Source organism: Monodon monoceros, unplaced genomic scaffold, assembly GCF_005190385.1.
Source record: "Monodon monoceros isolate NGI ecotype Baffin Bay Population unplaced genomic scaffold, NGI_Narwhal_1 Super_Scaffold_12, whole genome shotgun sequence".
NCBI classification, from domain to species: domain Eukaryota; kingdom Metazoa; phylum Chordata; class Mammalia; order Artiodactyla; family Monodontidae; genus Monodon; species Monodon monoceros.
The window spans coordinates 57,825,709-57,842,922 of NW_021703768.1; positions in this window are offsets into that span (position 1 = coordinate 57,825,709).

Here is a 17,214-nt window from a genome sequence, read left to right on the forward strand (position 1 = left end):
GCAGTGGAAAGCCTCAGAGGCTAGTGGTCAGATAAGGGACATCAAAGTGGGCCTCAGATGATCAATGTGGCGAGTGCAAGGCGGATTGGAGGAAAGGGAATGGAAGAATAGGAGGCTGGCTGGCAGGCTGTTCCAATGGTCCAAAGAGGACCTGGAGTAGTGGCAGAGGAAAGGGAAAGAAAAGTCCAAAGTCGTGCTCTAGGAGAGGAAAAGCATGGACTTGGAGAACTGCAGGGAGAGATGACTGGACTTCTTCTCTGTGTGAAGGAAAAGTCACAAGCAAATCCCTTCCAACCCTGCTGAGTTTGACTGGCTAGTAGAACTCTAGGCGGATGTGTGGGCAGGATTAGGGAAAGGGAAGGTGACAAGCAACAACCTCTAAGGTGGGGATGGCCCTCTCAGAGACACTGAATGGTGAGCAAGTGCACAGGGAGTGCCAGAAGGTGGAAGCAGAGCAAGGAAAGAAGTGGATAGGCCTTTTGCGAAAGCTTGCAATTTTCTCCAGAACAATTCCCAAGAATCTAACAGTGGTGGTCACCTGTAGGAAGGGGAATGGGGGAGGTTGAGAGACATGAGAGGTTTTTCCTGGTATACCCTTTTGTACCTGTGAATTTTGAACTTCTTGTGTGTACTACCTCTTATAATTAAATTTGAAAACGTTGGGGTCCAGGGCCCTGGTGGCTGCATGGTGCAGTAAGAAACCCTGCCTTTCACCCATGTGAAGCTCATCAACCCACTAAACCAATTAAGGAATCTCAGTGTTACACTCCCTCGGGCCCCTCATCCCTCCCCAGCTAGTTGAAGGTTTTTTTTTCTGGGTTCTAGCTTCCACTTCATTACCGCCACCAAAGAAGCACAGCAAAGCTCTCAGCTTCCTCTGAAAAGCCGAGGGGTCAAGGACGTTTTAGCCAGGCCACCTCTTACTGGGCATCACTGTGCCAGAATCTGGTGGAGAATGAGAGTGTGAAAAGTGGCAGAGGTGGCTGGCTAGGAAAGGAAGCTGTGGAAACAGGTCCTTCTTATCAGTGCTCTAGTTGGACCGACCCAGAAGCACCATCAGTATCTCCCTCTTCACCATTCCTGCTCCCTTAGGCCAAGCAGGCGGTGGGATGGCACGGTTCGGTCCCGGAACGGCCGCTTTTCAGAGAGTGGGTCTGTGTCCGACTCCCCGGGGTCCCTCAGGTCTTCCTTGGGCTTGGGACAAAGACCCCCAGTCTCCAAGTGGGCTGGGGGTTCACCCCGGCCAGGGGATGCAGCTGCCAGCCTGCTCTCCACCCACCTCGGAAGTTTGCCCACCGCCTCCAATCTTTCCGGCAGATTCCACCACAAACCCTTGTCCCTAGATCATCCCGCAGAGCTCTCCCGCCGCTGGCACCCAACAAACACGTGGCGGGTGACAACCTGGAGAAAGCGCGGGATCCCCGCGGGGGTCGCGCAGCTCCGCCCCCTCTCCGGTCCCCCAGCGTCAGCGCCGGAGCTTGGCGCTGCAAGACCCGCTCGGGCGTGCGCCTCGGGGAGCCGGGCCCGCGGGCGGAGAAGGCCGGGCCCCGGGGCCCCGGGTGCGCGCTCCGCTGAAGCGAGGAGCGCGCCCTCACCGTCCCCGCGCGTTGTTCGCGCCGGTGAAGCCTCAACCCCAAGGGTTCGCGAGGTGCTTTCGCCCAGTGGGTACGAGCCCGGACTGTCCTAAATTCATATTTTTCCCCTCCCTTATGGTCTGTTAAATTGACTAATAAACTCAACACAGCGTTCTCTGTGCGGCTTCAAAAAACTCGGTAATTTCGTTAGAAAACGTTGAAATTCAACCCCAAAGTATTCAGCCCAAATGTTTAGTTAAAGTAACCCCGTGGGTTAATAAACTAAACAAAGGCAACCCATGCAAAACTGGAGCAATGAAAACCAGGCTAAATAAACGAAGGGAAGTTTATAAGAACGCTTTCGGAAGAAAAAAAGAGAAAAGGCACCGGGCACGAAGGTTTAATGTGAAGCATGTGAGCGGGGCTCAGCTTACAGGTACGCGGGCCCACGGCGAAGAGCGCTGTCAAGCGGCCTCGCCGATTGCGGGTTGGTTTGCACCGCCGGGAAACCCTACCCGGGCGGGCGCCGTGAGCGGCCTGGAGGCGCGGGCGCCCCAGCCGGCTGCAGAGCCGTGCGCCCAGGGCGAGGCGCGCGCCCAGGGCAAGGCGCAGCGAGCCACCCTGCGGTGGCCCTCTCCCCTCACGGGAAGGGTGTGTCTGCTCGCTTTAAAAGAGTGAGGAGCACTTTGCAGTTGGGAGACGCAGCGATAGTGGGTCCCGCGTCCACAGACGTTCTCCTTCCCACCCCTCTCTTCCCCACCGCCACCCCCCTCTCGCGCTGGCAGTGGAGTAACAAAGACGCTGCCGCGCCGTTGACCCCGAAGAAGCCCTGTTGAAAAGGAGGGCAGGCTGCAGGATGGAAGTTTCGGCAATTATTTTCTTTTGCCTTTACGTTCCCGAAAAGAAGCAGAGGAGGTAGAAGGAAGAGAGATCTGGGAAAGACAAGGCCCAGAAATCAGGAGCCATTGTGTTTCTCCTTGGGGAGAAAAGCTGTAAAACCTGGGCCTCTTGTCCACTTCGCCTTCAAAGAGGTCTAACCATGAAGAGAAAAAGGCGGGCGAAGGAGTAATTTTTCACTCTAACTTCCTTCTCCCAGGCTCCTTCACACCCTCCCTCCCTCCGCTTTCTAGGAGCAGCGGCCCCCAACTTCGGAGCCAATGCTGGGCGCTCGGCTAAGACATCAGAGGAGATACAGGTTCGATGCTAAATGAACCTTCAGGCCGCGGCACAATGGCGCGGACCTCACACGGGGGCACCGTGCCTTCCCCCAGCAGAGCTCGGCTCTCGCCGCTTCTTTATTCCACGTGGTGAATCCACCGCATCTCCCACCGCCGCGGAACCAATGGGCCGGCCGGGGAGAGCGGGAAGCGCAGGACAGGGGTTGAAAGGAGGTGTGGGTTTTATTTTTAAAGAGCATAATTGGGCTGAGGAGGGTTATTTTTTCCCTTACAGGAGAAAAAAAAAGGGGGGGGGGAATCGGGAGAAATACAACACATTTATCTATCAACCGCTAGACAAGACAAAGAGGTTTTAACAACAGTTTGAAAAGAGCGGCCTGTGAATGGTTACTATTCAATTTGTATTTTATTCCCCGCTGGTCATGGAATTGAGATCAGAAGAAAAAGTGAAAACACATGGCTGAGGTCAGGGGATCAGAGAACCACCACATACAGCAAAGGGAAGGGAAAGCAATGGGAACTCGTGTGAAGAAATGGATTATATAAACAGAGCTTACCATCGCCTGAGCCCCATTATCCTATAATTTACCCTGCATGGGAGCATAGAAATATATTAAACTAGTGATAGGTTTTACCATTTCTTTACAACCCAGCCTCGTGCCAATCAAGCCTACTATATACTTTGAGACATGTTTAGAATTCTTGAACTAATGTGTTTATTTTAAATATCACAGGGAAATTATTACATCACCAGAAAATAATGCCAGAGCGGGGGTCTGCCGCCCTTTTGAAGTCCTGCTGCAAAGAAACATGATTTTAATTACATAATCACTTTGAAACTATAATTATACAATAAACGATGAGGATTAAGCGGGAAGTATAGAGTACATTAAAAATTGCTTAGGTCTTGAGAAAACAAACTGAACATGCAGGGGAAAAAGAAAGAGATGAAATCCGAGGTCCTGGGGAGGAGGTTGATAAATTCTGCAATCGCCTTCCTCTGAGCTGCAGCGGGGACCGGGGCCTGGGGTTCGCTTTGCCGGGTCCAAGGGAGGGCAGGCGGACGGCCCGGGCCGTGTCGCCGAGTAAAAACCCGTAAATCTGAGACAGAATCAAAGAGAAGCGCGAAGGATGGCACCAGCGCTTTTGCTAACCTTCCTACACCAAAACAAATAAACAGAGTCGTTGCTTTGGAGGTTACGAAATGCATTTACATTGAAAACCGTCGTGAATCGGAACGCTACGGGGAGGTTGAGCGTTGCCAAAGATTGGTTTGTTTGCCCTTCCCTTCCAGGACGAAAGCCATCCAGCACGAATGGCGTCGTCGCTGCCCTGATGCCCGAAAAGAGTTTATAAACAACAGCGCGTCTGTGGAGGGGGCAAGCGAGCGCGCCGGCGAACATCCCCGGGCGCGTCGGGTCCCCGGGGCGCACACTCGGGCTCACATTCGCCTCCTCGCCCCGGAGCCCCTTTCCTGAAAGCTGCTCCACCAATAAATTTTTTTTTTTTTTAATCCACCGCTAAATTTTGTTTTTGTGTTTGTGTTTGTCATGCTGGTGAGGCCGAGGGTCGGCGCTTGGTTCTTCCTTTAAGAGGTAGAAACTTGGCTGCAGCCAGAACCCACGCGTTCGCGTCTCTCTCTCCTCGGCTACCCTGCTTCCCCAGAGCTTCTACACAGCCCGGGGCGCTGGCCCTCCTCTTCTTCAAATTCTGTTGGGGGCCGCTGCACGGGAGGGTTCTGGGCCTGGGCAAGGAGTCCAAATTCATGTGGAAACACCCTCGTGACAGAAATCCTCAAATGAACTGCCCGGGAAGAGGCTAGCGGTTATCTTTTTTCAGTGGCACCTACTTTACCACCTGTGCTTTGCCAGGGCACCAGCACCGTGGGGAGAGGAGCAGGGTCCCTGATTTGGGCCTCAGCAGCCATCAAGGCTGATTTTTAGGATACTGCCACCACCAACATTCCAGCCAACGACAGCCTCTGCTCTCCTTTAATATTCCACAGCAGGTGTCCTGGGTGAGGCTGTTTGCCTGGCCCAGCCAAGTGTTATTATATAAAGGGTTAAATGCTCCCAACCGCGGCAAAAAGCGGTACCCGGCGCAGGAGGGCACTCCCACTTTTTGCTCGAGCAGAAAATCATAATCGCAGAAGCTGCGGTATTTAAATTCACTAGCAACCCGGAAAAAATGTCTCCCCAGGAGCTCAGATGCGAGGTACTGGACGAGAGCAGGAGAAAGTGACAATAAGAATCTTTCCTTGCCCTCTCTTGGGCTTCATGGTGGTTCCCAACCCTGCCCAGGCGGCCCCGACGGCGTGAGGCTAACGGCTGTCTTCAGCTCGGAACCATTAATATTAAGACGCATAAGCATTGCATTAGTCTGCAGAGGACCATCAACGACCAAGAACAAATACAAAAGAGGAATGAAATAGTCCATCTGAAGAGTCCTACTGTGAATGTGTTTATTTCTTGCTTTGCTGAGCCCAGGATATGATTTACTCACTGCCCTATTGCAAACAAAATCACGGCGCTAGCCTGGCAACGTGGAAGAGCATCTTTCCAAACCGCCAAGGAAATTACAACTGGGCACAAATTCAGGGGCCATATTATGTTGAGCCTGAAGCCCCAATTCGCACACGTGCACGTGAGGAGGCCAAGATTAAAAAAAAAAAGAAGAAGAACAAGAAGAAAGAAATCTGATTTCCCGGGAATAATGGTAATACTAATAAATATTCTTTATCCGCCGCCCACTTAATACAGGCAATTTACCTACGTTATCTCATTTAACATAGCAACGCTGCAAGGTGAATATTATAATCCCTACTTTATTAACAATGTCGAATACTTATACAGTGTTTATTATGGTATTTTACATTCATTTATTCCTCACAACACTCAACATGGGTGGGCATCTTATCATGCCCATTTTACAGATGAGAAATTGAGGCAGAAATCAAGTAATCTGCCCTGGGTCACATGCCCATAAATGGCAAGGCAGGGATTGGAACCCAGACTTTGAAATCTTGGCCCTTGACACTATGCCACCTGAAAAGGAGTGACGGGCTGGGAGAAATTGAAGCTTATCTGAGGTTCCAGCGGGTGGTAGTGAGCGGGGACTGTGGTGCGTCGCCCCACCCACGGAGCCACCAGCAATGCGCGGAGGGCGGTGACTGGCACTCGCGGGTGCACAGCGGGGTCGCGGCAAAGAACCTTGTGCTCAGCCTGGAGCCAGCGCCAAGGGTGGTGTGGCCCGCCAGGCATTGAGCTATTTCCTCCGCCGCCAGCTCCTCTGCGGCCTGGGCAATAGCTTGTTTTCTCAGACACTTCGTAGGAACCTCAAGGAGGGGCCGTCTGCCTGGGACCCCGGCGCGACCCTCCGGAGCACGAGACCCCTGGGGCCTCGGGGATCCGGCCTTCTAGATTGACAGAGGCGGGGAGAGGGCCCGGCCGGCGGCTGACCCGCGCGCCCTGCCGGGAACGCTGGCTTCGGGCTGCCTTAGGCGTGCGCTCCCGCGGACGCGCCGCGCGCACCCCAGGCAGGCCACGCGGGTCAGCGCCCAGGCGCAATTCTGTGCTGTACGCTTCCCCCGCGCCGCGAACTGTAACTCAAGTCAGAGTGCAGTTGAGAGGTGGACTAGGGCGGGGAAAGGTCCTAAAAATTGGCCAGGAGAGGGAGGTTTCGAGATTGTGTCTGCGACGTGCTGGTAAAACCAGCCGGGAGAGTGGCCTCCGCCTTCCCTAGCTTCCCCCTGTCTGCAAAGTGGTATCAGCAGTGACCTACAAATCTGCACCGTGGAGACAACGGTCTGAGACCACTGTTTCCGATTACTGGGGCAGCCTGCAGGCCCGGCCTGTCTCGAAGAGCTTTGCACATGGCCTCTTCCTTATTTCCTCCTGGTAGCTAATAATTTTCAAGGCAGAAGTTACCATCCCACTTGCAGAAGACACACTGTCCTAGCCACTAAAGCACAATGCCCAGCCCTTCCTTTTATACAACGAAGGCACCAAGAGGTTAAACAATCTTGCTCAACAGACACAGTCAGGAGGTACCCGGAATGGGTCTGGGGACAGTCACCTGTGATCAGGAAGCCCTTTACTTCCACTGACCTCTCAGAAGTGGAAGTCAACAGTCCAGTGTTTCTGAAAACTCAGGGAGCCCTAGGCAGAACTGAGGTTGGGGAAAGGGAAGAAAACCCTCCCCAGAACATTCAAAAGGAAGAAGGTCCTTAAAGGGCCTGTGAGGTTCCAGTAGGGAAGGGAGCTTTGAGTCGTCAACATTATCTTACTCATATGAGAAGTGAATGAATGAATGAATGAATGAACTAGCTAATCACTTGCCCAAGTGCTATGCTGAGCTCTTTATAGCCATGCTTTCCATATTGGCTGCACAGTTAAAACTGCTTGAGGGAATTAAAAAATCCAAATGCCTGGAGCAACTAAATCACAATTTCTAGGGCTATTACCCAGCCATCAGTGTGTGTGTGTGTGTGTGTGTGTGTGTGTGTGTGTGTGTGTGTGTGTTTAAGCTCCTCAGGTAGTTCCACTGTGCAGTCATATATGAGAACCATCGCTTTAGGGAAATTGTCTCATTTAATTCTCATAAAATCCCATCTCATTATGATGTCCATTTCATAGGTGAGAAAGCTGAAAGCTTAAAGAGGATTCATATTTTGTCCAAGGTCAGCCCAGGGTCAAACAGAGGTTTCTCTGGTGCTAGAGAACAGGTACCCTCTCTGGCCAAGTCTCTTCTAGTTTTAACAACTCCCTCCACCCCCAAATTTTACCCCACTAGGGAGATGCCCCAAGGTGACAGCAGGCAGAGGTAGGAAGACCATGGACATTTTGAAGCTTTAGGCAGAGAACCTCAGACCACCTACATTCAGGGTCTTAAAGTAGAGAGGGAAGCAGGATGGGGAGAAGGGGACAAGAACAGCTTTGGTTCTCTTTGGAAAAGGTAGGTCACCAAATGGCCCTGGGCCCCAGATAGGGTGCTCTGTTTGGAAAGGTGATATGTGAAGGTCAGGCCCAGCCACATGGCTGTGGCATAGATCCCTAGGGAGGTCTGGAGTGAAATGCACATTGAACTAGGAAACCTGATATGCGGCTGGCAGTGTTGTCTTGGGCAAGCCTCTTAACTGCTGGGCCTCAGTTTCCTGGCCTGTGAAAACGAAGCGGTTGGATGGGATTATCTCTAAAGTTGTTTCCTGAGCACACACTTGATAGTTATTTAAGGCCCTGTGTGAATAAACTCAATTCTGGATTAAATTAGAATATAAATGCTAATATTTTAGCATCTTCATTTATCTCTTGCTTGCTTTTCACACGTCTCTGAAAGTAGGAATTGCCTCCATTTTGATAGTTAGAGAAACTGAATGAGGCGCAGGGTTAGTCTGACTCCTCTAGGGGCTTGTAATACTGCTCCTAGAAATACATTTCCTGTCAGCTCCTCTGTTCATGTCTTGTTGGTCATTCTACAGTCAGAGAACCTCAGGGCATTGGGAGAAGTGGGAAGCACTTGACTGAATGGGAAACAACTGAGCTTGAGGCCTTAAAAACACCCTAAACCAGCCCCGGAATTCAAGCAGGGTCAGAGGAGGTTTTGTGTTGGGAAAGGGGTGGAGAACTAGTCTTCTGAATCAGTCTTTTCTCTCAGCCTCAGTTTTTTCATGTCTAGCCCAAGGATCAATTTTGATTCCCAATGGGGCCATGGATTCATCAGTTAATGCCTATACAGAGGTTTGAAAAATCTAGGGCCAGAGTTGTGATTTATTTTCCTGGAGGAGGGCCTAGTGTAGGAATGCAAAGGGGTTTCTGTCCAGAGCACTCCAGTTGTCTACCTTTACGTGCCTTGTGCCTCAGAGTCCTAATTTCTGACTGCTCATTTGAATTCCCTGGGGAGATTTAAAAATAATGATGTCCAGGTCCGATTCAGATCAACTGAATCAGTAGTAGTTCAGGTGGTAAAGCTCATATTATATATATATATATATATATATATATATATATATATATTTGGCTGCGTTGGGTCTTCGTTGCTGCGCGTGGGCTTTCTCTAGTTGCAGAGATCAGGGTCTACTCTTTGTTGCAGCGCGCAGGCTTCTCCTTTCAGTGGCTTGTCTTGTTGTGCAGCATGGGCTCTAGGCGCACGGACTCAGTAGTTGTGGCTCACGGGCTCCAGGGAAGTCCCAAGAGTATATTTTTTTAAAGCTGCCATGATCCTAATGTGCACACAGAGTTGAAAGCAACTGCTGTAGATGCTTATAGAGGATCCATGAAGGGGCCAGTGGCCAGCCTAGAGCTTTAAAATATAGTAAACAAGTCTGGCTGGCAATCTAGATGTAAGGCTGAAGCCATATGTGTGCATATGATCACCTGGGAAAAGGGTGCAGAGTCAGAGAGCGGGGAATGGAACCTCAGGAAAGCACACCACCAAGAAGTGGAAGAAGAAGAGACAACGAAAGACTGAATTGGAGGAACTTGAGATGCAGGAGAAAACTCTGAAGGCATGAGCTCCGGGCAGCCGAGGGAGAAGAGGATGTCTTGGCGGACAGAGAGGTGAATGGCGTCATTGTTGCCACGGGGATGATTTAAGATTAGGACTAAAAAGCCTTCATTGGACTTGACATCTGCAGTGGCCTTAGCAAAAAGAGAAACCTGCTGAGGCCAGGGCGTGGAGAAGTATATCAAGGCAAACCCAAAGAGGCAAGGGAACTCTTTTCCCCAAGCCAAGGATGCAGTTATGACTGGGACAGACCTTGGACAGATCTCCTTCCCTGAGAATGTAAGCATCTCTTTCCCACTCCACTGAAAGCATAAAGAGAATCTGGCTGTTAACCTTGATGCCCACATCGAAATGGATTCCTCCTCACGGGTACCAACATGTACTCCAGCACCCAGGGCACTCTACGCCAGAGGGAAGCCAAACCAAAACCTCGGAGCAGAACATGAAACCTGTTTAAAACATGCTCACTTCTCCTCAGAAACAGCATCTAACTTGGGGTGAAATAGTCCACCGCAGCCAGGTGGCCAACTAAGCAATACCAGCCGTGACTCCAGGCCACAAGAATCAGAGGGGAAGCTGCCAAGCCATGGAGGCCTGACTCTGCTGCCTGACAGGAAGCTGGTGGAGCAAGACAGCCTCTACTCCTCCCTCGGAATGGTTGACCACTATAAAGCAACTCAGAGAGCCGACAAGGAGAGAAAACCCACAAAAACACCAAAAAAGAAACAGAAGAATCCCTCTGTGAACAGCCGATGCTGTCAAGTACAACCAAGAGCCTGGACTCAGTGAGGAGACTGGAACCTTACCTTCTCTGGCCTTGGGCAGGCATGGCGGCCCGCGGGCTTGTCTCTCCACCTCCGCTGCCTGCTCTTGTCTTCAGGCCTCCTCTCCTCCAGGTGCTGCCCACGCCTCCTCTCCCAGTCGGGCCCTGTTGAGGTCCACAGGCCCTGTCGAGGTCCACAAACACTGCCAGGCTAGCTAGGACCCAGCAGGCTGCCAGGCTGGGCCTGCAGCAATGGAGTTGTGGGAAGAATCTGGACAGTCTCCACCAGGCTGTCTCCTCTTCAGTTGCCACTTGGCTTCCATGGAAAAGACGGGGCCGAATCAGAATAGCAGTGCCCCGTGGAGTGGGGTGACTGGATGGGACCGGAGGGGATGTTCTCTTTCTTGCTCAGGGTGCAGGTTGCCAGTTAGGGTTATAAAAGTTCATTCAACTTTATGATTGTGTACTTTTCTGTTTATACATTGTACTTCAATAAAATGTTGTCGTTGTTGTTGCCGTTGCTGTGGTTGTGTGTGCGTGTGTGTGTGTGCGCATGCGCGCGCCGGTGTTTTAAGGCGATGACGAGCATGCCCAGTGGCCCAGTGGCTCCAGGCCCCAAAATACCACCCCGCTGTTTCTCTCCAGGCAACGGCCTGCAATTTTTCTCTTGCCCTGAAGCCACCGCCGTGCAATTTGCACCTCACTAATTTCCTGGCTAAGCCTTAATGCTGTCTGGTCACTGCTCCACCTTCCCTGAAAGCAGCGCTCTGATGTCGCTACTGCCCAGCAGTTTGGGGCTTAGGGGCTGCATCTGATTGGCCACTTGTGACCTGGACGATCCTATTTAGAAATGCAGCTTTAAGGAATCATACAAAGGGGTAGATGCTCTGGTAACACAAAGTAACTGTATTGCAGCTTCCTCAAAACCCGCGGTATGGAGGCAGCTGAGGTGGATTTGTAGTTGTTCTGAGCAAGCAAAATATTACATTTCGCTTAGGTTTGAGGGGGTGCCATTTGGCAGGACCGAGTGATTGATGCTCTTACTCTCCAATTTTCTGCTTGCTGAAGCATTAAAGCAGCAAGCCTGAAGTCAGGAGAAAGCCAACAGCCTGGCACAGAGCACTTAATTCCAATTTGCAAATAAAAAGCTTTTATTAGACCTTTCCTCCTCATTTTGCATCAGATCTCAAATTGTCTCTCCCAGGGGCTTGCCAAAGAGCAACTGTAGCAGATTGTGAAGTCCTTTTGCAGGTGACAGTTAAAACGGTTGGGTTCTTCTTTTCCATAATGAAGGGTTAGGAAAACTATATATAAGTGGTGAGTAAACACTTGACTCCTTATTTATGCTTCCTGATTCTTAAGGCAGGGTGGGTTAGTGGAAGAATTCACTTGGGTTAGATGGCAGAAGAGCTCAGTTCTGGTACAGATTAGGGAGGTGACCTCAGATAACTTATTTAGGCTCTTTGAGCCTCAGTTTTCTAATCTATAAAATGAGAGGGATGGACTAGATAATAGTCAATGGCCTTTTGTCATCCAATGTTCTACTAATCCATGATATATTTACAGAGCTAAATATATATTCATCCACCTTAATTAAATGTGTTACGGTTTTAAGAAAATAAAATCCTGTCCACTTAGAGATGAGTATTCATTCATTAAGCAAATATTAATTTACCAGATTCTCTGCTGGCACACGGTAAAGACACAAAGATGAGTACAGGTAAGTTCTTATTCTCAAGAGTCTGTGAATATCCAAACAGTGCATGTGCACATCTCCTTTGAAAGATAATAACAGTAATGAACATGTAAACTCCCTCCTGCCCAGGTGACAGTCCTGACCCAGGTTTATGCCCAGATTCCTCCATCATATTCTGTTTAAAAGTCACCTCTGTAAAGTTTTCAAAGTCTGAATGTCTTACTAGAATCCTTGAATGAGTTGATTAAGAAAATTTGCTCAGTGCAAAGCACATGCACATTTGATTCACTATTGATCTTAAATTGCTCAAGGTCTCTCTAGCCACTTTAAGGTTTTTCTGTGTGTGCATTTGTGTATGTGCGTATATATAAATAAATATATACATATATTTATACACACACACATGTGTATCTACTCACATTGGGTATATGCATTTGTTTGTACTGGGTTATCTTTGGAAAAGGTAGGTCACCCAATGGCCCTGGGCTTCCCTACCTAAGAGTTAAAACCCTCCCTATCGGGCTTCCCTGGTGGCACAGTGGTTGAGAGTCCGCCTGCCGATGCAGGGGACACGAGTTCGTGCCCCGGTCCGCGAAGATCCCACATGCCGCGGAGCGGCTGGGCCCGTGAGCCACGGCCGCTGAGCCTGCGCGTCTGGAGCCTGTGCTCCGCAACGGGAGAGGCCACAACAGTGGGAGGCCCACGTACCACAAAAAAAACAAAAACAAAAAAAAACCCCTCCCTACCTAAGAGTTACAAGTGTATTTTCACTGTTATGTGCTTGTACACCCATATATTCAGCAGTGTCCACATACCCCGTGGATCTCTTGCCCCTCAGTCCGTGGAGCTGACACCTATGCAAGGGTGCCCTACCCAGATCAGTCCCCACTAATTCCTAGTCCAGGAAGCTGCCCACTGGCAAGGCCCCCTGCTGGGACTAGCTCCATAATTTGTGGGACCCAGGGCAAAATGTAAATGCAGGGGTCCCTTGTTAAAAAATTATTTAAAATTTCAAAATGGTGAGAGCAGAGCATTAAACGAAGTGACGGACCCTTGCAAGATTGCACATCCATGAAGCCAGCCCTGCCCTCCGCTCTGCCTGTCTGTGCTGCTGAGAAAGGGCATGCATCAGGGCAAAAGACTGCCCTAATGTGCTTCTAGACAGCTCTACCATGGGCACTGGCTAAATGTCGCTGCCATGAGCTCACATTCCCACCCATTCTACCTCTACAGGCTGACAAGGATGGAAAAATAGGAGACGATGGCAGAGAGGGTGCACGAAAGATGGCTTTTGCTCATAGTATCAGCCAATGTCTACAAGGACTGTCAGAGATCATGTCACCCGGCCTCTCACTTTTTTGTTTTTTAATAATTAGAGGCTGCAGGGTGGGGTGGGGTGGGGGGACATGGGCAATAATATTTTGGGCATCTGCCCTCTCTGTCCTCCTGGGCCTGGATTCTTAGTTCCTCATCAGGCACTGCTTGGCTTGGACCACGTTTAGCTAGGGAGACGGAGCCACCCATGGATTGATCATTCACCTTGAATAAGTGTTCGTATTTCTTCTGGACCTCCTCAGGGCTCAACCTGGAGAGGATGACAGCCCCTTGCTTTCCAGATGAGGAAACTGAGGCCCAGAGAGGCATCCTGATTCTACCGAGTCTACTGAACTAGTTAAAGCCAAAGCTGAGGCTAAACCTCAGGCTTGAATGTGAGCCCAGGCACTTCAGAATTGCACCTACATGAATAAGTCTTCTGGGAATGCAGCCCATTTATAATGAAGGACACATTTTCAGACTGTTCTTAAATTCTGAGACTAGCTTCCATGTTTCCTCTTCAAGTTGAAGGTAAGGAAGGAGGACCCAGGATGTGAAGCTATAGTCTTCTAAGCATGTCTTCATCACACCCAGACTCCTCTTCGTGGGCCCTTGTCACCATGGCAGCAGCATCTTCCCTCCCCAACATTCAGAACCCTTAGGCCCTCCAAGCTCCCCTTCTCCACCTTCGTCCAGTTTGAGGGGTTGAGACTTCTGGTGTGAACAGGTTTCAGTCAGAGAATGGGGCGATTTCCCAGCTGGGGGAGACCTTGGAGATTCTAGAGAGCAGTCCTGAGAATGGGATGACAAGAGGAAAGTAGGCAGGTAAGGACAACCTCTTCTTTGGACCCAGGAGACATACGCTGAGGATCTCAGAACACCAGATGGAGAAGGGATGGCAGAGGCGGGGCCCAGCCACTTCACTCTGATGTCCAACCCAGAACTGGCAGGTGACTTGTTGGGGTCACAGACTAAAATCAGTGGCTCCTGACTTCCATCCCATCTCTTTCCACTTTTTCTGTTGATGGTCTATCCACTCTTTTATTTTAAATGTTTTATCTTGGGGCTTTTTACCCCTGCGATGTATCTTTATTAAGCAGATGGGCCCCAGACGTCCCTGCCCCCAAGAGTGAGCTGCTGCCTGAGCTACCAGGGCCCTGATGACCTGTAAAACTTTCTAGGACCTGGACTCCTTCCTGGAGCGGCGTCCTCATCCTCTGCTCTAGCTGAGCCAGGACAGTTCCCCTTTCTCACCTCCCCTATTCTTAACCCACCCCTTGCTCTCCTCTCATGGACTCAACCCTCCCAGATTCATCATCCCTGTTTTTTTGGCAGGTTTGAGGTTGGTTCCATCAGTGTTTAATGATTTTCCGTGTCATAACTTCCCCGTACCCGACACCCTCGTGCCTCCAGTGTGATTTCTCCTCCAGCTGCAGTTCTGTGTGAAGGCTGCCCGCCTCTGGAATGCACTCTCTCGGGTACCAGAAGTGTCAGCGTGCAGAGCAAGGCAGGAGGGGTGGGAGTCTGCGCCTGGAGCTGGCCTCAGCCGGGACAATGGGACTTTTATTTCTGGCCTGGCTCGGCTGGCAGTCTCTCTCCCGCTCTCTTTCTCGGTTGGGCTTTGGTTTAAAGTTACTCTTTCAGGATTAGGTTGGTGTTTTCTTTCCCATGCCACCGGGGAAGTTTCTGTTTCCGAAGTGGACCGTACACAGACAGGTCAGTTAGTCACCAGCCTTCGCAGGGCCACAAGCATCGGTGTTCAAAGGCTTCTGTAAATCACCCTGGCAAACAGGGGCCAATCTAACTCGCTTCTTGCCATGTGGAAAGGCGCATTACACTGCGGCTAATCTTTAAATAGTTGTTTTCTATTGGGTATAGGTTATTATAACCAAGCACTTCTCTCTCCACCTCCCGCCCCCAAACTTTCACAGAAAATCCTGGAAGAACTGCTGGGGGGTGAGGGACGTCTGTTCAAGCAGCCTTGGCTTTTACTCCTCATTTTTATGCCTTCAGTCACTACCAAGTCTGGCCATCGAGGACACCCAGCTCTCCTTTTCTCTGAAACTCAGTGACAAAACAAATGAAACAATACAAAAGGTTTTCTTATTCCCCTTAACCCAGCTGAGATGGGCCAACTTTTTTTTTTTTTTAAAGAAATACTAAAAACCTCGGGGGTTGGGAGGCAGGAACACAGAATCTCTGCAAAATCAGGGAAGCTCTTTCAGAAGCCCCAAGGCCCTTATCCTAAGATTTTTACACTCTTGTCCCTGTGGGGCTGGCGTCACCTGCCTCCAGCCATCCCTGTGGCTATGTGTCTGGCCCCCTATTATTCTCTGCTTGGGGAAGCTGTGCCCCCATGAACACATCCCAACCCAGATTATGGGCCCTCAGCCTCCACACAGGGGATCTTACAGAGACTTGCCCCCTTGCAAGCCTGTAGCCTGTTGTTGATTTAACCACACAATAACCACACACATAGCTACACCCATACCAGAAGGGTAAGCACATTAGGAACAAGGGGTGGTCTCTCTCAGCATACCATTATCTTATCCGGGACTTTATCTTTTTTTCTTTCTTCTTCTTCTTAGTACAAAAGTAATACCTACTTATAAGAAAGGGCACAAAGTAAATAAAACAAAACAAAATACATCTCTCTCATCTCTCTTCCCAATTCCTACTCCCTGGGAGGAACCAAAACTAACAGTTTGGGGTGCTTCCCCTCAGATCACAGACACTTCCCATGATCCAAATAAATACTCCTGGGCCAAGTTTTTGTTGTTGATGCTGTTTTCAGCTCTTGTTTTAAGACCAACTTTACTGAGATAAATTCACGTACAATAAAATGCTCCCCCTTGAAGTGTACATTTTGATGAGTTTTGATAAATGTCTACACCATTATAACCATCACCACCGTCATGATACAGAACATTTGCATCACCCAAAAAGTTCCTTTGTGCTCCTTTGCCGGCAATTTCCCACCTCGGCCCCAGGAAACCACTGATCTGCCCTCTGTCATTACGGATTAGTTCTGCTTTTTCTAGAATTTCGTATAAATTGAATCATGCAGCATGTACTCTTTTGTATCTTTTTTTTCCCCTCAGTGTAACATTTCTGAGATCCGTGCGTGTTGCTCTATACAGTAGCTTGTTCTTTTCTATTGCTGAGTAGGATTCCATCATATGGATGTACCGCAATTTGCTCATCCACTCACCTAGCGCTGGATATTTGAGTTGTTTCCAGTTTGGGGCTGTTATAAATAGCTCCAAAAGCTGTTATGTTATTTTGAAACATGAAGAGAGGGAGAGAGAGAGGGAGAGAGAGTGCAAATCCAAACGTAGTTCAGGCCTATAGATTTCAGAACTTAGCAACTGACATATTTGCAAGGCAAATATCTCTATGTGAGCAGAAAGCACAGGTAGGCCATTTTAGTCGTGATCACAATGATGATCGTTGTTAACATGAAATGGTTACATGACACTTCACATTTGTAGACTCTGTTTTAGAAGTGCTCTCTGGCAGTGACCTGACACTGTTTGGTAATTCTATAAATGTCAGGCCCTTGATATGTTCTTCCTCAATTTCTGAAAGATTTAGGAACATTTATACCTCAAGGCTAAAGTATCACCATTTCACAATACTTCAGTACAACCGAATCCCTTTTCTAAGAGAACTGACTTCCCCAAAACTTTACGCTATGGTCTGAAGTTATACTATGGTTCCCTGCACCTTGCTTTTGTCTGTCACAGGCAGCTCAGGCTTTTCATCATTACGTTTTGTAAAGACACCTACAAACACATCTCCTTTCTTGATTTCGTGCGTGTAACTCTTTAAGTAACTTAGAAGTAAGAGCCCTAAGGACTCCCTTATTGAGAGAAGCACTCACTTAATAGCAGCTCTCATGGGCCCCTGCTGCATCCCTCCTGCAGCAGTGTACTGGAGAGGGCTTTCCTCCCCCCAAACCCCCATTGCTTTAAACCAAAACTAATATTAAAAAAGTCCATCAGCAAAGCCTGTTTTCTAATGGTTGCTTTAATCACAGTAAGGGAGATTTATTCCTTATTACTCTCAAAACTGGCCTTGACCGGCTAGAAATAAGAGGAACTATTCACTCCATAAGGAGAAAACACGGATGATTATAATGTATCAAACCTCTTTCTCAGGGACTTCTCTGGTGGTGCAGTGGTTAAG